Below are 23,003 nucleotides of genomic sequence, written 5' to 3' on the forward strand. Positions count from 1 at the left end.
GTGAGCCACAGTGTGAGTGCTGGGAATTGAACCTGGGCTCTCTACAAGAGCAGCCAGCACTCTTAACTGCTGAGCCACCTCTTCAGTCTTTAATCTGTTTATTCTTACGAGCACAGTGTTGGTACATGTCTGTCATTGTCCCCATTTCCTCTGTGTTGTAAAGTTGCTCCTGATAACCTGTAACTGTCTTGTTGCCGGTGGGTTGGCACCAGTGTCCCTCTCTGTCATTGAGTTTGGTGGCTTCTCTCTTTCCAGAGCGCTCTGCCAAGGGGTGTCTACTCTGATTCATCTTTGCGAATGCCTGCTCTGTTTCCATTGACCTTTTCTGCCATCCCTCCCCTCCACTGATCTATTAGCACCGCTCCTAGGTCCTGCCTTTTGATGAGGTTAGTATTGATTTTCTTTCCTCTTTCTCCTTTTCTAGGAAGGACGTGAGGGCCTGAGGAATTTCCTGGATTTTGATTAAGTGATAGTGCTCCATATTTCATTCAGGGCCAGTTCCTGCCACCTTCCACACCTTCGGTGTGCCATTTTATTTCCATGTATTGCAAAGTCTATTATAATACAGGATTTTCCCCTTTGACTCATAAGTTACTTAGAAGTTTGTTATTTAGTTTTTAAATATTTGAGGAATTTTTCAGATATTTTTCTTTTTTCTCTTCCTTCTTCTTCTTCTTCTTCTTCTTCTTCTTCTTCTTCTTCTTCTTCTTCTTCTTCTTCTTCTTCTTCTTCTTCTTCTTTCTTCTTCTCTTCCTCCTCCTCCTCCTCCTTCTCCTTCTTCTCCTCCATTTTTCTTCCTCCTCCTCCTCTTCCTTCTTCTCCTCTTTCTCCTCCTCCTACTCTTCCTTCTCCTCCTCTTTTTCCTCCTCTTCCTCCTCTTCCTCTTCTTCTTCCTCCCTCTCCTTCTTCTTCACAGCATCTCACTGTATAGCCTTGGCTGTCTTGGAACCCTGGAATTCACTACGTAGACCAGTTGACCTCAAGCTCAAAGAGATGTATTTAGTCTTGCCTCCTCAGTTTTGAGATTAAAAGCACTTGCCACCAGACCTGGCATCACTTATTCATTTTTAATTTGTATCACGGTGCATGAAATAAATCCTCTGTATGATTTGAATACTGGTAAATTTTATCTGATTTATTTTCCGTAGAGTATGCCCTCTATTTATGATGTTTGTATGAAGTTATAAACAAAAGTGGTGTTCTGGTTAGTTTTTTTTTTAAAGACAGAACCATGTTTAATAGAATGCCCTCTGAAAACACATTTCAAAATTGAGAAGCTCTCCAAACTGCTGGAAGTTAATTTTAACTGCCAACTTGACACAGTCTAGAATCAGTAGAAAGGGAGTTTCAGTGAGAAACCATCTAGAACAGGTTGGCCTGAGAGTATGTCTCTGAAGGATTATGTTGATTATTGACTGATATAGGAAGACTCAGCCCATTGTGGGCAGCACCATTTCCTAGACAAGGGTTTCTGCACTATGTGAGGATGGGAGAGGGCTGGATGAGAGTAAAAGCAAGCTGGCAAAAATGTATTTCTTCTCTCTACTCTTGACGGTGTGTGTGGCTAGCTGCTTGACTTCCTGTCTTGACACCCCCAAAATAATGGGCTGTTACTTGGGTTTTGGGGCCAATCAGACCTTTCCTCTTTGTGTTGATTTTGTTAGGGTATTTTATCACAGCAATGAAAGGAACCTGGAAGGAACATACTCTGCTGTGGTTAGTTGGCTTGTTTATAGATCTCAGGTCAGGTCAAGCTAGCATAGTATAATCCAAAGCTTTGGGATTCTTACCAAGTTTCCTTACAGGTCATCCGTGGTTATCAAGAGAGTCAAGGTCACAGCTACAATGGCGGGTTAGTTTACCTCTGCTTCTGGTCTGTGCCAGATATGTCGCGGTTCTTTTATTAATGGTGGGAACAATCCTGATCACTCTCTCTTTTTGACAAGCTGACTGGTTTACCATTGCTGAATGACTCACTCAACTCTTGCTCCTGCTCTTCACTCGGACTCTATGTTGACTGCTGATGCAGTTGCTCTAGCTTTCTTCGGGTCACCATCAACACCAATCCTTTTGTCCTTACCGTTTCCAAGTTTTATTACTTTATTGAGTTTTTGAGATAAGGTCTAATTTTTGTAGCCCAGGCTGACCTTGAATCATCTGTCCTTTTGCCTCAGTCTCCTGGAACTAGAGTTTCATCAAAGGCAACCATGTTTAGCTGCATCTATGTCTCGATTTAAAAAAAAATTATTTTTATTTTATGTGTGTGAGCGTTTTGCTTGCATGTATGTCTAAGTATCATGTCGGTGCCTCATGCTGAAGGATAGCAGAAAAAAGTGGCAGTTCTGCCTGTGATGTTTTAATTACTTAAATTTTTCTTTGATAATTTCATACTTGCCTATAATGCATACTGATGACTTTTACCTCCGTCCTGTTTATCCCTCCTCTTCTCCCAACAAATACTCTTCTCACACATCTCTCGTTGAGTTTTGCTATGTGACCGACTGAGACAACACAGCCTGGGGACAGACTGGGGACAAGACAACCATGGCAAGCTTGAAGCGCAGCAGTTGTATTTGCCTGTCCTGGGCCTGCATAAGACTGACATGGTCAACCATCCACTCATGTTTAAAGCCACATTACATTGTATTACACTGGCTTGAGCTAATTAGCTTTTAAAGGTGTGAGGAGGTCAGAGGTCAGCCCATGGGAGCGGGTTCTCTCTTTCTACTGTGTGGGTCCTAGGAATTGAAGAAAGGTAGCCAGCTTTGGCGGTAAGCAGTTCTTTCTCCTACTCTTAATTTTCTTCATGCACAACCAACTTTTGTCTGTTATTTAACTTTGTCTTTTCTTCCCCCTGAAGTTCTGCTGGTGACAGATCTCTTCAGGTTCTGCAAGGCTGGAAAGTCTCAGTTTTGCCTTTTCTTTGGAAGTCGATGTTTCTCTGGCGCGATAGTTCTGGAGGGGTTGCAAACACCATGCTTCTGCCCTCTGGTATGTGTCGTTTCTGGTGAGAATTTGGTGATCATCTTGATTCCTCCATCTGTAGTGTGTCTCTCTTTTCCCCTCTCTGACTGCGTTTAGCTAAAATTTCTCTTTATCACTGGTTTGGGGCAATTTTGTTATTATGTACATTGGTCCCTTCCTTCCTGTTTCTGGGGTTTAGGAATTTATTGTACTTGTGAGTCTATAGTTTTTACCAAATTTGGAAACTTTTCAACTGTGGTGTCTTCTACTCTTTCTCTCCTCACCTGTCTCTTGTTCAGGGACTCTAAAGATATGTCAAGAGACCGTGTCAGTTTGTTCCACTGCTATCTGGTGCTCTGCTCGGCCTCCTTTCAAGGTTGAGTCACTGTCATTTGTTGCTTTGCCTATGAGTGCTCTTCTTTTGAGTCTGTGGCTTGCAGTATGACGTTGAGCCTATAGCTTAAAAGGATCTCTGCTGGGCTGTCTTGAGAGGAGGCTTAGTGGCATGCTTGTTTTCTCCCTTTCTCCCCAGGATCCCTATGATGTGGTGCCCAGTGCTCGTGTCTCAAAAGAAAAAAAAATGTTGTCTATTGTCTGTCTGTCTGTCTGTATCTGTCTGTCCCTGTGCATCATGGTCAGTGGTGGCTGATGAGATGGTGGTTGTCAAATTGCTTCTTGTGCAAGCACTGAGACCTGAATGTGATCCCCCTAAACCCATGTTCTAAAATCATGTCAGGCCTAATGGCACATGCTTGTAATCCCAGTTGGAAACATGAGGATGGGCAGTTCCTTGGGGCTTTCCGGCCATCTGCCCAATAGTTGAGTTCTAGCTAAAGATAAGAGACCCTGCCTCAAAAAGCAGGGTGGACATCAGTAGAAGGGGATATTTGAAACTGACTTGTAGCCTTCCCATGCAAACACACACACATGTCCTCAAACATGTACACTCTCACATATGAACAATGCACAAGGGAGATTCTACATATGCATCTTTATCATGACAAGACTTAACCTAACCACTTAACTTTTTATTTTAATTTTTTGGTGTGTGAATGTATGTATGTCAAATGTGTGTGTGTGTGTATGTAGGTGTATATGTGCAGGTGTATGTGTACAGGTATATGTGTGCAGGTGTGTCTGTGTCAGGTATATTAGTACAGGTATATGTGTATGAGGTGTATGTGTACAGGAGTATGTGTACAGGAGTATGTGGTGTGAGGTGTATGTGTGCAGGTGTATGTGTATGCAGGTGTATGTGTGTGAGGTGTATATGTGCAGATGTATGTGTGTGAGGTGTATGTGTACAGGTGTATGTATGTGCAGGTGTATGTGTGTGCAGGTGTATGTGTGTGCAGGTGTATGTGTGTGCAGGTGTATGTGTGTGCAGGTATATATGTGCAGGAGTATGTGTGTGAGGTGTATGTGTACAGGTGTATGTATGTGCAGGTGTATGTGTGTAGGTATATGTGTGTGCAGGTATATGTGTGTGCAGGTGTATGTGTGTGAGGTGTATGTGTGCAGGAGTATGTGTGTGAGGTGTATGTGTGCAGGTATATGTGTGTGCAGGTGTATATGTGCAGGTGTGTGTGTTTGAGGTGTATGTGTGTGAGGTGTATATGTGCATATGTATGTGTGTGAGGTGTATGTGTACAGGTGTATGTGTGCAGTCTATGTGTGTGCAGATGTATGTGTGTGAGATGTATGTGTTTGAGGTGTATGTGTACAGGTGTATGTGTGCAGGTATATGTGTGTGCAGGTGTATGTGTGTGCAGGTGTATATGTGTAGATGTATGTGTGTGAAGTGTATGTGTATGAGATGTATGTCTGCAGGCCTATGTATGAGGTATATGTGTGTGCAGGTGCATAAGTCATGCACAGAGGCCAGAGGAGGCTGCTGAATGTCCTTCTCTATATCTCTCCACATGTTCCTTTGAGGAAGGGTCTCTCCTTGAACACGGGATGTGATTTTCTTGGTTAGGCTTGCAGCCAGAGAGCTCCATCTTCCTGCTTTTCCCCTCTCAGTGCTGGGGTTATGGGCCCATGGGCAGGACCATGCCCAGCGTTTACAGAGGTTCTGGAATCGAGCCTCTGGTTCTCAGGCTTGTGAAAGAAGTGCTCCTAACCACTAGGCCAGCTCCGTCAACAGTTTTAAGGGTACAGCTCAGTAACATTTGGCGCATCCGTGTTCTTGTGCAACCATCACCGTCATCCTCATGATGGATCTTTTCATCTCCCCAAATCAAAACCGAATCTGGATTAAACAAAGGCTGCCCTTCTCCTGCCCTCCAGCCCCTGCTAACCTCCACTGTTATGTATGAGCTGGATGTTTATATTTTGAACAATCGTCATAGTCTAGTCCATGATGGCTGCACTCTGGTATGCTCACATCCAGCAGCACAACCACCCTAGTGTCTCTATCCCTTGGACATGATTTATCTATTGTTTTTGATAACAGTCATCTTCATAGTCAATAGTTAAACTTTCTTTCATATTCAATGGTCAAACTTCCCCTGCAAGGTCTAAGGCACAACCTTCCAGTCTAGCAGGGCAGGCAGGTGGTGGTCAGGACACTTTCCCAGGGTTAGGGGTGACGGGATCTGAATTCCACACTTACAACATTTCTTTCAGCTCATTGAACCATACCACCCCTGCTCACCTATACTCCTAGAACCCATCACAGTGCCCAGGAGGTCCTAAGTGTTCCATACATGTGCTTACTTGGGAGGTATGTGGTGCAGATACCTGAAATCAGACAGCTTCAAGGACTGTATGGTTTGGGGTGACCACAGCAACAGAGTCAGGAAGGGAGGGTAATAATAAGGCTGGAACATCTTCATGGGCCAGATTCCCCAGCACTCTGAACATGGAACTCCGGAATTTGGTTTTGATCCCATAAGCTACGGGAGAGATGTCAAGACTCTTGTGCTCCAAAGACCATGCTGCTGACCACAGTAGGTGGGGGGGGGGAAGGGAGGTAAAGAGTCTAAGAGACTAAAGAAGACACGAGGGTGGCAAATCAGATAGGCAAAACGGAGAGGCAGGAATATCCGTTGGGAATCCCAGAGAAGCCCAATGGCAAGGAAGATGTCTGCGTATACGTATTGGTGAACTGGGTGAAGAATTGGCTTGTGCATTGGTGTGAGGTGAGAAGTCCTGTGGTGTGCCACCTGAAAACTGGGGTTCTAGAAGAACAGAGCCCTAGAAACCAGGGGGCCTATGGTGGCATCCACACCAGTGTGAGAACTGGAGGAGATGAGAGGAGGCGCCCAACTCACGCAGGACTAGAAGGCTGCAGGGGTGTGAATTGACTTGCCCTCTAACCTTTGCTCTGCTAAGCCCCTCAGGGAATTAGATGATGAGAGAAGTCACGGACCCGAATGCCAACCTCATCTTGACTCAGCTTTCGAAATACATCCAGAGGCAATGTCTAAACTGGATCACAAGTGGCCCATTCACACTGGCACGGGCGATTAACTGTCATTGGAAGGGTGGGGCAAAGTCCATTCTCACCTCGCTCTTGTGATAACGGTCCAGCCTGAGCCCAGGGATCCGGCTTGCTCATGGACCTCAGCAACAGGTTTAAGAAATCAGGACCACGAGGGATGCACCCACCCACTGTGACAGTGGAACTGATTTATTGGGAGCCCACCAAGGCCAGCTGGTCTGGGACTGAATAAGCATGGGTTGATTCCGGACTCTCTGAGCATGGTGGTCAATGAAGACTGATGAGAAGCCAAGGACAATGGCACTAGGTTTCGATCCTAATACATGAACTGGCTTTGTGGGAGCTTAGCCTGTTTGGACGCTCACCTTTCTGGACGTAGATAGAAGGACCTTGGTCTTCCCGCAGGGCAGGGAATTTGGACTGCTCTTCAGTATCGAGAGGGAGGGGGAATGGAGTGGGGGGAGGAGAAGAGGAGTGGGGATAGGGGGAGGGAAGTGGGGGGAGGGCAATATTTGGGAGGAGGGGAGGGAAATGGGAAATGGGGAGCAGGTGGAAATTTTAATTAAAAAAGAATAAAAATAAATAAGTAAAAAAAAAAAAAAAGAGAGACAAGTGGTGAAGATTTGGGGGACCCCTGCTGCTTCCATGATATTACAATTGGAGACTGAGGAGAAAACAAACTGATGTTTGGTGCATATCCTAGAAGTTGAAGGTAAAGGGTGGCTGGAGGCCCAGAACTTAAAACTACTCCCTGTAGTCTTGACCTCCTGATTTGCAGTAGGCATCCCCACTGGGCTGGAAAAGTTGCTTATCCATTTTCTCTCTAGGAAGTGGGAATAAAATACTGCCACATAGAAAAAAAAAAAAAAAAAAAAGAAATCCACTCTGGAAATGTACAGACCGTAGAAATGGCATGCTTGTGGAAGAAGCAGGGGTGGGTCTCCGTCTGGGAAGATTTCATCTCCAGAGTCTATGAAGATGGTCAGAGGAAGTGTGAGCTGCTTGGCCAGGATCTCGGTGAGGTGGGAATGAGGCTGACCTCCCTGTTGTTGATGGCATGCATGCTCCGCATCTCCAATTCTCTTGTCCTTTTCCACCTTGCCTTCCTGTTTGAAACTGACAACCCCTTGTTAGCTTGACTTTGCAGAAGCTACAGCATCCAAATCACAGAGATTCATTTGCCAGGCTCTTTTCTCAGATGTGTGCTGACCTCTGGGTAACTGGCTAACAGGGTGGCACAATTTGTCATGGAAATGAAGAACATTTGTGTTCTGAATGTGTGCTTGTTATCTAAGGAAATAAAGCTTCCAATTTCTTCAACTGATAGTCTGGGTGCCTGAAGCCACATGTGGAGTGTATTCTTCTCAAGTTTAGAAACTTTTGGAAATGGTATCTGTGTTCAGTGAACAGAGCTGAAAAAGACAGGGTTGAATCTATGGCAAATGTGTGGCCTGCCTGTGCCCTCTCATTGCCTTCAAATTCTAGGGCGTTGTGGATTATTAGAAGGGACCTCTGTGGTACCTTGGGCCACCTAAATCCCCTTCAGTGAATGCCCTGTCAACTTCTCTGAGGATGGCTGCCGCCAGCTATATGCGCATGACTCTGTCCTCAGTATGAAAACTTTCTTCCTCTCTCTAATCTATTCCCCATCTTTAGTCTCACTCTGGTGTATGTGTGTGCATATGTGTGTGCACATGCTTATATGTGTGCATGTGTGCACGTGTGTGTACATGTACTTGTGCACATGCTTGTATGTGTGCATGTGCGTATGTGTGTGTGCATGCGTGTGCACATGCAGATGTCTCTGTATGTTCCTCTGTGTGCATGCTGGTGAGTGAGAATGCATAGACCATTGGCCTAGAGGTCACCAAGTAGGCCAGACTGGCTGGTCAAAGTCCTAAGACTCCTCAGCTCTCTGCCTTTCCAGCATGGAGTTTACTATGGGACACCATACCCTGCTTTTTATGTGAATTCTGGAGACTGAACTCAGATCCCCATGCTTGTGTGGCAAGTGCTTTCTTGACCGAGTCATCTCCACATGCTTGTGTGGCAAGTGCTTTCTTGACCGAGCCATCTCCCCAGCCCCTCATCCTGTTTTTAAGAGTGCTGTTACTTGCATTTCTCCTCTGGAGAGATTGTCTGGTGTGTGAAGATGATGCCACAACTGATGTCCAAATGACTTCTTCCTTAGGGAACTTCCCTGTTTGGGAAAGAGGCTTCTGAATGCTTGATAAGCCCAGCAGCATGGGGTGGGTTCAGGGAAGAGCCTGGCACCTTTGTGCCTGTGGTATCGTGAAGATGCCCCTGGGATATTGAGAATTCTACTGAGAGAGAAAAGTCAAAAGCTCATAAACAATGATGCCGAAGCTGCTGGGGCCTTTCTTTGTAACTGAATAAGCGGTCTTAATTCAATAAAGTGCAATCACAAAAGGCTTAGATTGGAAGTCTCTTGTGTATTTCAAAGCCTGGCTGAAGTATAATGAACCAAATTGATTCCTTCCAAACAAGCAAAGCCTGTGAAGTAATGAGGGAAAAAAAAAAAAACTTCCCGTGAACTAAAACACTGAAAAGTACAAGTGAACGTGCTACTTCCAGCAGAGGGAAGACTGGCCTCCTACAGCCCCCTTCCTTCTTTCGCTCAAAGCCAGCAATCAAGTGGACGCTGAGTGGGAGAGATGGTCTCCAGTTACCCCAGACTGTGGACATGGAAGGGTCCAGCCGTGGTGAGAAAGGCAAGCCTACACGACCCAGTGTGTAATGTGTTTCATCCTGACTAGGACTACTAAGCCCTTTACTCCGTCCTATTCATTTGATCAGTTTCTTTGATATTTTTGATAGTAATTATTACTGAAGAGGCATGATATACTGCCCTGTGATTTATGGCCTTTGGGACATATGTCCCATACATCAGTAAACAGTACCGTCTGATTTAATCTTATTATTAATAATTATTACTAATTTCGTCCCAACCAACAGTGGTTTTCAGAAAACAGATGAGAGGAGTAGCTGAGCTGGGATGAGGACCAGGAGGGAGGACTTCCTGGAGGGAGTCGTGTTTACACATTTGATGGGTACATGGGTGTGTGCAAGGTGAGCATAGGTGGTCTTGGTAGCTGGCACAGTATATGAAGGACACAGAAGCAGGAAGGAGAAGGATGTGGGAAAAAGAAAGGCCGGGCCAAGGGGACGGAGGGCAGTGCCTGAAGCCCACCTGCAAGGCTGGGCTATCCCAGCTGGTGTCTCATGGAAGCAGTATTTTCCTGGAAACTGCTCCCAGGCTACCCCAGGCCATGCTGAACGATTCAGCTGTAAGGTCTGGAAGTGCCTCGGAATGTAATCACTCCCTAGAAGCCAAAGATCTTCCTCTGGTCAGCAGCAGCCCAGCTGGCCCCTCTCCTCTGGCCACGGCTGCTTGCCCATCCTCTGTATCCCGGAGGTCCTTGAAGAGACGATGACAGCAGACAGGAGCTGAGGACTGCCTTCCTCATGCCTGGCATCTGTTCCCAATACGCCATCTGCCCTAGACAACAAGCCCACGTCTTTCTTCCCGTTCTTCCTTCTCCACTTCTTGTTTAGACTGAGAGAATAAAGGAAGTCATTACCACTGGTGTGCAATGAACCACAAACCTTCTAGGCTACTGCAGAGAGGGAGACACACTTCTGGACTTCCTCTCTGGGTTCCCACACATCTTGGTCTTACCCTTCTTGCCTCAAGGCTCAGCTCTCCATGGGGCTGGGGCAGCTTGGTGGTGGTGGTAGGGACGGGGCTGAGGCTGTAGGGGTGGGGCTCAGGTCCTTCATTTCTGCAGGTGGAAACGGACCCAGTGGCTTAGAAATGCAGGGGTTTATATTTGCTCTTGCAATCACCTTGACATCGCCTAACTTTTAAAGAATGCTATAAGCAATTTGGACAGAGGCACGAAGCTAGGAACGACGCTAGGAAACCTGTTTTCTTCCCAAGGCGTTATCAGTAACACGCCATATGGCTTTTGCCCAACCGTTCGGCTGCTCTTAGATTTTTCTATTCCCAATTGAACAACTGAGCTAATAGAATCTGCCACCTCACCAGGGTATCACGGCAATCCTCCGAATATCTATAAATGCCTTTGAACTCCTTGAGAAAAAAAAATCATGCAATCAAAATACCACATGCAATTTATAAAATGTCATTCTAACCCCAGAGCTTCAATTTGAGTGTGGGGATTTGGTGCTCATGCTGATGCTTTTATAATAGTTATCATGGAAGCTATGTGCATGGCCTGAAGCTCTGAGTTCTAATTCATTTATTTTTTAAAGAAGACTGTGCTGTGTGCCAGGTTGAAACGATGAGGCTTTGGAGTGGTCTTCTTGAATGGTCTTTCTTCTCCAGAATAAAGATTAGTTTGGGGCTGATGAGACCACCTGGGCACTTGCTGATCTTTTGGAGGACCTACGGTCTGTTCTTCGCACCCACATCAGGTGACTTACAGCTGTCTCTACCTCTAGCTCCAGGAGATCCAATGCCTCTGACTCTCACAAGTACCTGCACTCACAGACAGACTGACAGACAGATAGACACATACACATGCACACACTTAAAAACTAAAATCTTTTTTAGAAAGACAGTTTGCACGTGGAAGTGTCTCCTTGCACACATCAGTGGAGTGCATACAGCATGGCCCCCGAGATTGGGCCATTCTAGGGGTTCCTTGTCTGGAAGGCAGGAGCAGATGGTATTTATCACCCAGTTTTCAGGCTCTGCTTCTATGTTACAGCTTAATGACTGCATACTGCTTTGCCTTTCCGTGGGGGAACTGAGAATAAGTTTCTCTGGGCAGATCTGCAAGTGCTCATCCTTCCGAAAGCCCTGTGATTGTTTACTTGACTCTCCCATGCAACTGAATTCTACTCAAGCCCGCATGTGTACTGCAGAGATTTTTTTTCAAAAAGAAGAAAAAAGATCTAGCGACCCCAAATTAGTTTAGGAACCAGCGTGTCCCTTGCTTTAAAGAACAAGATAAACATTTCAAAAGAGCATGCCAGCTCACTATGTGACTCTCTGCAGCAACTTCAGAGAAAACAGTAGCAGTTAGGCAATGCGTGCCAAGAGCAAATCTGGGGACCGTGTTGATTTGCAAAGCGAAGAAAGGGAGCTGGCTGCTCAGTGCACTTCTTCTTGCTTTGCAGTTGCTGCACAGAGGCAAACGTCCACTTCTCGGGGTGTCTTCATGGGACGCTGAGGCCTGTCTTCCACCTCCTTGCTGTCAGAGGTTCCTGAAGGCTGAGTGAGTTGAGGAATGACTCATCCACATGGCTTCTTCCTAAGAGATGGGAAATGGTTTCCCCAGGTACAGAGGCTGAAGGATGAAAGGAGATAAGGCCTTCGCTTGCTTGGGGTCAGCCCTTGTCCTAGAATCTGGCCTAGAACCTGGGGTTCACAGGAGAGAAGCAGGCTTGCAGAGAACGAGGATAGGCTGTTTTCAAAAGATATCAAGGGCCTCTCCACAGCCCACCCCTTCCATTCCCATCTTTAATTTTTCTGGCTAACCATGATCAACACGTCCCAGAGCTGTTGGGGATTTTGATTTGTTTATAAAGAACAGACTCGCTGGCACCCAGAGCCCAACAGAAAGACGCTCGCTCATTTGTCACATATATCTGGGCATCTGGGGGAAAAGCCTTGAGTGTCGGTCCCCATCCCTGGCCCCCAGCTCTCCAAAGCCTGAGCTGAAAGGCCACACAACAGCTGTCCAAAGCCTGTGGGACTTGTTCCCAGGGCTCTGAACGTGTTCTGTTGCCACACTGGGGAGCCGGGAGATGAGGGCAGCTGGTCTGCCACACACACACCTCCTAGTGAGATTGGAAAAATCTTAATTTTGTTTTACAGGTCACAGGTCAACCCGTCCATGCTGATTCTTGTAATTGGGCAGGACATGCTTTGTGTGGCCCAATTATATCTTTTCTTTCAGACCCAACGGGAGCCATCAATTAGTCCCATGCTGGTTCCTACAGCTTATCTGACTGTTTGAAGACAGAGTCTCCACGAAACGTCTGGGAATTACTTTAGTCCCAAGAATCTTAATTACAAGGAGTCTTCACGATGGAGCTATTAAGCACCCTCCATTCCCTCAGGTCTCTAGCCCCTGGCCAGCTCTTCCTCCAGGGTTTTCTGCTCCTTTTCCACCTCAGTGTGGTGCCCCAGCCTGAAAGTGTTCTGAAGGCTTTATGGCAAAGGAACACTGAGGGGAGCATGTGGTTAGAAGCTGCTCCCCAGCCTGGGAGCTTCCCAGACCTTTCCAGACTGTCTCTCTTGCAAACTCTTTGCTGAAGAGGTAGAGGAGAGGGGTCTTGGGAGTGTTCCCCGACTTCTCCAACCCACCTTCCCCAAACCCAAGGTAACAAATCTCTTGGCCTCAGTATCCCTCAGATTCCCCAGCTGGAGAGAAGGACTCCTGAGAACAGGAAGCTGGGTGCTATGCCTAGCCCTTCAAGCAGAACTTAAAATTGCTTCTGGAAACTGCTGTGGAGTTCTCCTGGGGTGTGCCTTTAGACAAGGTTGATTAGGACATTCTGGAGCAGATACTCTTGGCCTTCACTAATTGCCTGCCAAGCCAAGACCTTCTTAGTGACAACCAGTGTGCTAGTAAGGTTCCTGTTCTGCGGGAGGGGACCCAGGGCCCTTCTGGCATTTCACAGCTGTCCCCACCCCTGGCTACACTAGTTTACAGGGAGAGAGTTGAGGAGAGGTAGCACATTTGCATAGGCGCCAAGGAGGCCTTTCTCTGGAAAGGGGTCAAGACCAGACCCTCTTCCCTTTTGTGGTTTGGTGATGAACAGGCAGGACACAGTGCTGACTCGAAGCTGTTGGCAGGGACAGGCACCGGCGTTGCCAACGGAGAGCCGGCTACCGTGAGAGAAATGCAGAGACTGTCCGTGGCCGCGTGGGATGATGGCTCCCTGCAGTGTGTGCTGGACAGCAGTGGGGGTGGGGGACTCTGTAGAAATGATGGCCACTGTGGGGATGAAACAATGAAAGGTCTAATTTTAGCTCTGGTAGTGGAGTGTTCTTGTAGTCCCCCTACAGAATCTTCTTGTGGCCATGGGCCAAAGCCTGTTAGATTAGATAGACCTTCTTCTACAGAGTCGCTGTGTCCATAGCTAAGGAAAGACTTGGAAGCAGACACGTGACAGAGGAGCTTTGTGCCAGGCTGCAGATGGAGATGAGCCTTCTGTCACCAGCCAAAGATGGCCAGACCTGGTGGGCAGCCACTGGGAGCCAGAGAAGGGTCTGGCTGCCCTTTTGGTATCAGGGATCTGTTTTGCCCATTCTTTGATCTCAGCTCTGCCCCCCAAAACATGTGGCAGTGGTTGATGGGCCCCACCTGTCTGTGATGCTTTCTTTAGGCACAGACAACAACGCTGGTGCCTGTCCACGGCTTTTCTTTACATCCCCTGAGCTTCATTGGGGCCAAGGCGAGGTTACAGAGGCACCTCTCCAGGTGCTCTTGGGTCCCATGGGTGGCCCCAGCAGGTGGCTTCTCCGTTGGTGGCCTCCTGGTACCAGTGCTTCCTCTGCTCAAAAGAGCACACCCCTCGTGGTGTCCAGTTCCTTCCCTTTCCTGTTTGACCGCCTCTCAGAGCTTCCCTCGGTGCCGCCTCTGAGCCAGAGGGATCTGGAAATGTAGTGGCCGTGTGGGCGGTGGGTAATGCTAGAGTGCCGTGAAGGCTGTATAGCTCCAAGGACTCTTGAAAATGTTTGGAGATCAGCATGGCTCATTTTGATTATTGACTCGCCAGAATCTAGAGCAGTGGTTCTCAGCCTTCCTGATGCTGCGACCCTTTAATACAGTTCTTCACGCTGTGGTGACCCAACTGTAAAGTAATTTCATTGTCACTCTTAAATGTAATGTTGCTGCTGTAATGAAATTGTGGTGCAAATATTTGAGGAGATAGAGGTTTGCCAAAAGGGTTGCAACCCCCAGGTTGAGAACTCTGATCTCTGGGCATGTCTATGAGGGGGTTTCTAGGTTACGTTGAGTGGCAAGACCCACTCTAACGATTCTGTGGGCTGGAGTCCCCAACTGAACAAAAAGGGGGTGAGCTGAGCATGGGACTTGTTACTCTCTGCTTCTGACTGTGGCGGCCACGTGAGCAGCTGCTTCGGCCGCTAACTTGCCTGCCACGATGGGCCAGGAGTCAAAGCAAACCCTTCCTTCCTTCAGTGGCTTTAGTCTGGTATTTTGTCATAGCTGTGAGATAAGTGATTAATGCAGGAATTCTGGACTTTTTTTCAAGAAACTTGTCTTCTTTGGAACCAAGCCAAAGGGGTCACCCTTAACCTTGGGCCACCTGGAAATCTCTGGAGACTTCCAGTGGAAAAAAGCAGATGGGTCTTCTGGGAGCTGGCTCTCTGGGGCTCCTGAGGCCAGAGTGGTGGGCAGTTTGCAGATTCTGCCATAGCTGCCCCTTTCCAGCTAACTTCACTAGGTATGGCCCTGTAGATCATGGTGGGGACTATTCTGGAAACTGACTTGTGATCAGGCAGGGGGCTGGCTGTCTGGGGGTAGGGGTAGGGTGGGATGATGACATAGGTGGCCAGGTGAACCTGTGTGAGTACTGGTTTTCCTTGGGGACTGTGCCTAGATTTTTATACCTCATGACTACCTACCTTCTCTGTGAATGTCTCAGGGTTCTGTGAAGTCGAGTGGGAAGCTTCCCGGCCAGCACTCTAAAATAACTTCCTGCTTTTCCTCCCCCTACCCGTGTTTCTTTGGAAGCGCCCAGCATTGGGTATTCCCTCTTCCCTCATAAAATGACACCCGAGATCTCTTCCAATTTCAGCTTCAGGAAGTCATAGAAGTACCTTCTGAAGAGGATGTGACCTTTGACCCAAACCTCCTCCACTCCCTTGGGGCCATGACAGTCTACCTGGTGCTAAGCAGCTACATGCATATGTGTGTGCACATGTATGTGCGTATGGATATAGATAGGTAGGTGTGTGGTATGTGTGTGGATTGTGTGTATGGGGGAGCTAACTATGCACATATATCCTGTGAATTAATGTGCATGGACATGTGTAAACATGTGTGTACACACTTTAGCATTGTATGGAAAGAAATATTGGGCTCCACCTCCCTTGCTTTATGGTGTGGAATTGGAGAGTTCGGCGTGTGAGGTGTTTTCACGTTGATAGAGCATGGCAGGTTGGGCAAGGGACCAGGACGTGCCAGGATCACCTGTGCCAGGCAACTTCATCTCCAGTCGGTGTGCTGTACTAGGACTGACTTGGAGATGATGCCAGATATGTTCTTAAATGACAAATACGGGATTTTATTTTTTTTTTTTACTAAAACAGCTAAGTATGTGATCATCACTACAACTCCACAATGACAGCTTCTGACATGACCTTTGGCTTCGGCTATGTCATGTGACTTGACCTCTGAAGCCAGTTTCCTCCCATGGTTTGATTTTTGTGCTACTCATTAGTTTTTTATTACTCCGATAGGTTGTTTGTCAGGAAAAGCTTGACTAAGGGCATGCTGACCTGCAACACAGGTTCAAAGGGCCCAGTCCACCACGGGCAGCATGTCAGGACCCTTTACATCATTCCGGGCCAGGAAGTTCAGCATTTTCTGGCGTTTTCCTCTTTTAATCCTTCTGGGCTCCTACAGTCGGGGTGGAGGCTCTCCTTAATTGGGTCTCAGGAAACTCCAGCACAGACATAGCCAGAGATGTGCCTCTGTCTCCCGGGTGATTCTGCACCTAGTCAAGTTGATGATGAAGGCCCTTGGCAATCAAAACCCATCCTGCCCTTCTTCCCATCCTGCTCAGCAATGCTGCCACACCCCAAGGAAACACATTCCTGGGGCAGGTCACATGATTCTGGGACAGGTGATGACACACTCCATGAGGTGGCAATTCTCTTCCCCTCACCCCTCCTAACAGCACAGAAGGACACAGGCCTGGCTTTCCCACACCCCCTCTGAGTCCTGAAAGCTGGTAGACAGAGGACAGAGAAGGCAGAGCTTTCTGGCCACGAGCTGTTTCCCACAGTGCCTGTGCGAGTGTGAGCCTCATCCTTTCCTCTGAGAGGAACGAGCCATTTTCCAGTCTCATAAAGAAGAAAATACGTCCCTGCCTGCAGGAGGAGTTCATGGTAGCTCTGTGCCACTCTGGAAATGGCACTGTGTGTCAGTACTGTGGACAGGCACACACCTTAGGCATTTCTTAGCTACTTTCCTAACAACCGCTCCAAGTCCACAGCCGGCCTTAGCCACACAGTACAATATGACTGAGTTTGAAAGGGGCTGAGTGCTTCATCTTATATCATCGGACAGTACACTATACGGAGGGGTTCAGTGACTGACCATGAATGCCCTGATCCTAGGTGCCAAGGACTGTGTGAAACTGGAGAGTGTGGCGGGCTGGGCCTCTCTGTCTCTCTCTCTTCCTAGCAAGATATTAAGCTCACACCCTGTCCTCCTGTCTCGTCAACTCCTTCACAGTCTATAGACCTGAACCAAGGGCATGGGGATAGGCCCTGTTTATGGCACAGGCAGGGTGATCTCTCTTCCCAGGGACACGAGCTGTTTTCCAGAGGAGAAATAGTCTTCCTCTCATCTCCCTTTAGGAATATAAGTTCCCTGCAGAACGTTCACGGGTGTGTGTGACTTAATGATGTTCTGTAGACCAAACGTACCCCTTACCCAGCACCCACCGAGACGGAGAATTCCTCAGCTTCACAAGCTCCCCACTTCCTGCCAAGGTAAGCCACAAGCTCATCATTGATGCAGCCGGTCCTGGTGTACACGCGCTTCTCCTCGGTGGAATTTCACCACAGGCCCACGCGCCTGTCTTGCCTCTGCTGTTCCAGCACCCACGCGTGGGAGGTCCTCCCACATTCCTGCATGCTGATTTGCAGCTGTTCCCACTGCTACACTGCAGTCTGCCGTGTGACTGGACTGCGTCTGATCTGAACTGCACAGGAGCAGTTCACGGCTTCAAGTTGGGGCCCTTACAGCGATCCAGTGAGTTCTGTAGCCTGTGATTCCTGGGGGAGGATGTCCGTGAGCAACTGTGCTAGGGGGGTACCCGGGAGTGACATACAAAGGCCAGAGGCTATTCCGCTCCAAATGATCCAGCTGGAGATACCATGGTTTCCTAACTAATCTCCAGGCTGTGGGCTGTTAGCTAGGCAGCATCTTCGCCAACATTCGAGATTTCACTTCATACATTTTTATTGTGTTTTAATGTTCTTCTTATCCAGAGATAAGGCCATTTGTGTTTGCGAAATTTATCCTCATCATCATCATCATCGTGTGTGTGTGTGCGCGCGCATGCTGTTGCATGTGTGCCAAGTGTGAGTGTGGATGCCCGAGAACAAATTTTGGGAATTGGTTTTTCCATCTTATTGAGGCAGCGGCTTTCTGGTTTCTGTGTCATGCTGACTATTCCAGGCTAGCTCACCTGAGAGCTTCCAGTGACCCTATCTTCCCCTCCTGCCATGCGACAAGAGTGCTGGAATTTCAGACAGATCACGGCATCTGAATTTTTTTTTTTGGTTTTTCGAGACAGGGTTTCTCTGTGGCTTTGGAGCCTGTCCTGGAACTAGCTCTTGTAGACCAGGCTGGTCTCGAACTCACAGAGATCCGCCTGCCTCTGCCTCCCGAGTGCTGGGATTAAAGGCGTGCGCCACCACCGCCCGGCTGCATCTGAGTTTTTTTTTATGTGGGTTCCAGGGATTGAACTCGGGTTTTCAGGTCGCACATGAAGTCTTTTGACTTGCTGGGCCATTGCACTGGCCCTCAGTTGGGTTTGGGTCTATTTGCCTCACGAATAGTATTCATTGGACATGAATGGGCAAACAGTGATCTCTCCTCTATGTGTTAGGATTGTGCCTGCACAGTCCCTATAGGTTGTATATATGGGTTCCCTTTAAATATTCATGGAATGCTTACAAGAAGTATATTAGGGACATCTCAGTAGAGCTCCCAGATCAGAATTAAGGTGATTTTTCTGATATTAAATGAATAAGCTTATCAGAGAAACAAGTTTAAAAAAAGCATGTTGACTCTGTAAGGCAGAGGGTTTTGTTTGTCATGGCTGAGTCCTGGGGGTCTAGAATAGTGGCCCACAGCAGTTTTTGAATGAATGCAGAATATAACGAGGCCACTACAGGAATCCCATTGGCACTTGAGGACCTGAGTGAGGATCCTGAGTGATCCCTTAGGGTCTAGAGTAGGTTCTGAAGGTTCTTCTTGACACCCCATGGGGCCCAAGCTCTTCCCCCTCAGCATCATCTGTCGCTTTCCTTATCCCTGAAGACAGTGTCTACCGTGGTAGTGTGTTGTTTGCATTTCCACCATTGCAATGAGCACCTGAGATAGACCAACCTCAATGGAGGTAGGGTTGACTTTGATCATAATTTCAGGGGTGTCTTTCCATGTTCCCCTAGGTGATGTTGTTCTGAGCTGTGGGCACAGGGTGCTCTGGGATTGTGGGGTCACCACAGAGGGGTCACATGGCAGAGAGGGCTACTCACTTAGTGCATCTAAGAAGCATAGAGGAAACAGAATGAGGCCAGCATGCCATTATCTCCTTCACAGGCACCCTCACTGCCTAGCCCCACCTCCTACAGGCTCTGCCGTTTCCCAGGAGTACCATAGGCTGGGGCAAAGCACATAGCAATGAACTTTTGGAGAATCAGCAAGCTCTAAACTAAAATAATATTTACTAACTGATTTACTTATTTACAGGCTGTTATTATTTTAAGAATACAGTGTACCAACCATTGTTCTAAGTCCCTTGTACATTTCAATCACTCAATGCCCTGTGACATGCTCTATTATCCCTATTTGCATATGTAGAAACTGAGGCAGATAGCAAGTTAGTAACTTATCCTAAGTTCTGTAGCTATTGGTTGTTATGACAGGTCCATAAGCTTGGCACAGCTTGTCTTCTGTACTGGTCCTTTAGGATGCAGGGTCCCTCCAGGTAGTTTGTATTCCCAGCTAGAGAAAAAAAGGGTCTAGATGCTGTCACATGCCTACCCTGGTCACAGGATGTTGGGAAATCAAATAAAAGGGATTTTAGAATCACTTTCGACAAACCATGACTCAGCTCTTAAAGTCAGGGCTAAATCTGGGTTTCAAAAGTCGGAGAGGGGCAGAGAGGGGAGATTCAGTCAGCACTGAGAAACAACAAAGCTGCCTCACTAGAAAGGAATTCATCCCTTTGCAAATTCAGATGCAGTTTTCTTATTGCTTGGATTCAAAGAAAATTAGCAATACTATAGAGCTAACTGGGAATGAACAAACCAGAGTATATCCCCAATGGGGAGCTAAGCCCTAAGAACTTTAAGAAAGGTGGTCACAGGGACCCTGCCCAGGCTCTTCTATGGCCCCCACAAAATGAGTTAGAGCCGTGCTGTTCTCTGATGAATGGAGAAGATGGCTTCTCCAGTAAGCCACCTTGACCCTGAGCCAAACCCCAGGAGGATAAGGGCAAGAACAGATAGGTCATCCTGCTTGTGAAAATAGAGCAGAAGGTCCCAACAAAGACAATGGCAAGTAGAATATAGTTGTTTATGAGAACCCAAGAAAACCCTGTGTTTCCCAGAAGTGAAATAATGGTTCAAGTTTGGGGAATCTGTTAGGATCATTTCTCCACTCTAACTACCGATAGAGAAAGCTCCTATCAGACACACTGGAGACTGTGTCCGTGCTCAGCCCTCTGCCCTCCCCATCTCTCTCTCAGACACCCCGTATCAGGTTCAAGCTTTCTGTCTACCCACGAGAAGGAGCTCATTGGTCTGGTGAAAGCATGGAAGGTTGGGTAGAGCAATGAGTCCTGGGCCAGTGGTTGACGGCCTGGCCCCTGGTACCCCACTTCTTTGAGACCATGGTATGGTTGCTCCCCTTGGAATTGTGTGACACAGAGATTCCATCCAGAAGGTTCTACAACATCAGTGTGAAGGCAAGTGGCCATCATCTGTTCAAAGGATTAGGTATTGAAAAATCTCTCAACTCTCCCTCCTAGGGGACAAAGCAAGACATGAAGAGATTTTTTTCTTTCTTTTCAAAGTTTTAAAATAAAAGTGTGTATGTGTGTGTGTGTGTGTGAGTGTGTGTGTGTAAGCATGTGTGTGTAATGTGTAGATAGGTAGGTACATGTGTGTCACGGCATGTATGTGTGCCCTGGCAAGTGTACAGGGACCACCTCGGCAGTGATTAGGCCTCATTTTCCACCTTGTTTGTCTCTGCAAAAACAGAATATGTGACCTGTGAATGCCCAGGGATCCTCCTGCCCTTGCCTCCCACCTTCCCAGCTGGGTGTGGGGATTACAAATATGCTTTACCACATCCAGAGTTTATTATTATCTAGGCATTGGGACTTAGGGCCTCACTCTTGCACACCAACATTTTGCTCAATGAATCAGCCCCCCCGCCCCAATTTAGGAAATTCTTTTTCAAAGACTTCTAGTTCAGGTACTAGTGTGTGTGTGTGTGTGTGTGTGTGTGTGTGTGTGTGTGTAAAGTAAACCTTGTATTTTTCTGTACAGCAGTTGGTATGATCTATAGAAGCTCACAGATAACACCTTTGGAGAGCTGCCTCATTTGCCTAGCAAGGATAGTGACAGGTTAAAGCTCCTAGCTCTATCCTCATTGTTCCTGGGTTACATCATTGAAGAGCAAAGAGAGAGATGGCAACTCCAACATGCACAGGGAGTAGCAGGAACTGTTGTTCGTGGGCATGAACCTGACAGGCATTGTTCAAGATGCTGATAGACATCATCTAATTTAGTCTTCACTGTTTATTGATTTATTCAACAAAATTTCAAGGAGGAACTGACCTGCAAAAATGCTGAGTTTCATAATGGGCACAAGTGATCAAGAAGCTAAATAAATCCTAGCCCTGCCCTCCTGGAAAGCGAGTTGTTGAAGGGGGCACCAGTTCATTTTCATCAAGTGTCTCTCAATTTGGCCCTGACAGTCACTGAAAACATGGAACTCCATACGGGGTGTTAGCAGACAATAGGCCCAAATCGGGGGGCACAACCCAGTGAGAGCTGAAATGCTCCTCATCTCAGTTCCTTGTATATTTTCTTGGTCCATTTCCTGTTACTCTGCTAAACACTGGGTAATTTACAAAGAAGAGCGCTTCATTCAGGTCACAGTCTGATGAAGGCCTCCATGCCGCATTGTAATGGGATGAAGGGTGAAGGGTGTCACCGGATACGACACAGCAAGCTGCCATTGGCTCTCTCTTCTTTTCTTCTTTTGAATTAAAAATCTATCATTTTGTACATATGTGCATGCATGTGTATATGTCTGTGGGGGGCACACATGTGCCACAGTACACATGTAGAAGTCACAGGACAACTTTGTGGACTTGGTTCTGTCATTCCAAGTGCATCTGGATTCTATAGATTGTGCTCAAGTTGCTGGGCTTTGTAGCAAGTGTTTTTAACTTCTGAGCCATCTCACTGCCTTCTTCCTCTTCTTATAAAGCCAATAATCCTGTTAGGAGGGCCCTACCTCAGTGACCTTATCAAGAATCTTAATTACCTTCCATAGCCCCCTCCCAAATGTCATTGACTCAGGTTTTGAGGATGGAGTTTTCTGTTTGGTGGCCACATTTGCACCATGCCAGCTCCTGCTTTTTGCCCTTGAGGAGAACATTGATTCTGGCTGCAGATTTGCCTCATAGAAACAATTGGAGGTGGCAGAATAATCTTTAGTCCCCGGAAGTAGAGAAGTGTCAGCGCAGAACAGTACTGACACTGTGATACCCTCGTGTATGCCAAACTTGTGATTCTCTGTGGCGTGGCAAGCTTCTCTTGGGGAGATGCAACACTCAGTCTACTTCCCCCAGATAAAGAACCCATGAAAGACAAAAGTATGAATGCCACCCAAGTCCAACTTAGTGCACCAAGCAATTTTATTGAGGTTACTTAGAGGAGTATAGGTGAAGCATCACTTACAAGAGCAGAAATGACTCAAAGACAGCTGCCTCACTAAAGCCACCCACCTGACATCTCACAAGGCTGGAACCTGGAGCACACTGCACAGCCTGCAGGCAGCTCACTAGGTTGACGTGTCCTTTCCAGGTGCTTTGGTTGGTCTACACCTCTTCCTGGAAGCTCGCTGGTTTTTGCTTCTTCCAGGTCTGGTCTCAGAATCATCTCTGTGGCTTGTCTCACCTGAGAGTCTTCTTTGCAACTCAGTTACCTTCTGTCTAATGGTGAACACTCAACTTATATTGCCTACACTGGCAGGGAGGGGCCTAGAGAATCTGGTCAGTTTCAGGGACTTCCTTTTGCTGTTGTGATTATTTTATCTTCCAGTTTAAAGAGTTTCCCTAAAGGATAGAATGTGTCAATCTCGGAAGAAACTGTTACACAACATTCGCAAGCAAAAGAAAACCTAGCAGAACCTTCACCTACATCCCTGCCTGCCGGCTCTGCGACCCTCCCCCCATGTCTCATTAACCTCTGGTAGCACAATCTGCTCCTACCGTGTCTCCACAGCTTCTGATTTCACCCATGTCGCTAGAATAGGACACGGCATCTCTGAGGCTCAGAAGTGTGAGGTGATTATGAGGCAGCTTGAACACA

The sequence above is a fragment of the Chionomys nivalis genome, chromosome 10 (assembly GCF_950005125.1).
Source record: "Chionomys nivalis chromosome 10, mChiNiv1.1, whole genome shotgun sequence".
Lineage (NCBI taxonomy): Eukaryota > Metazoa > Chordata > Mammalia > Rodentia > Cricetidae > Chionomys > Chionomys nivalis.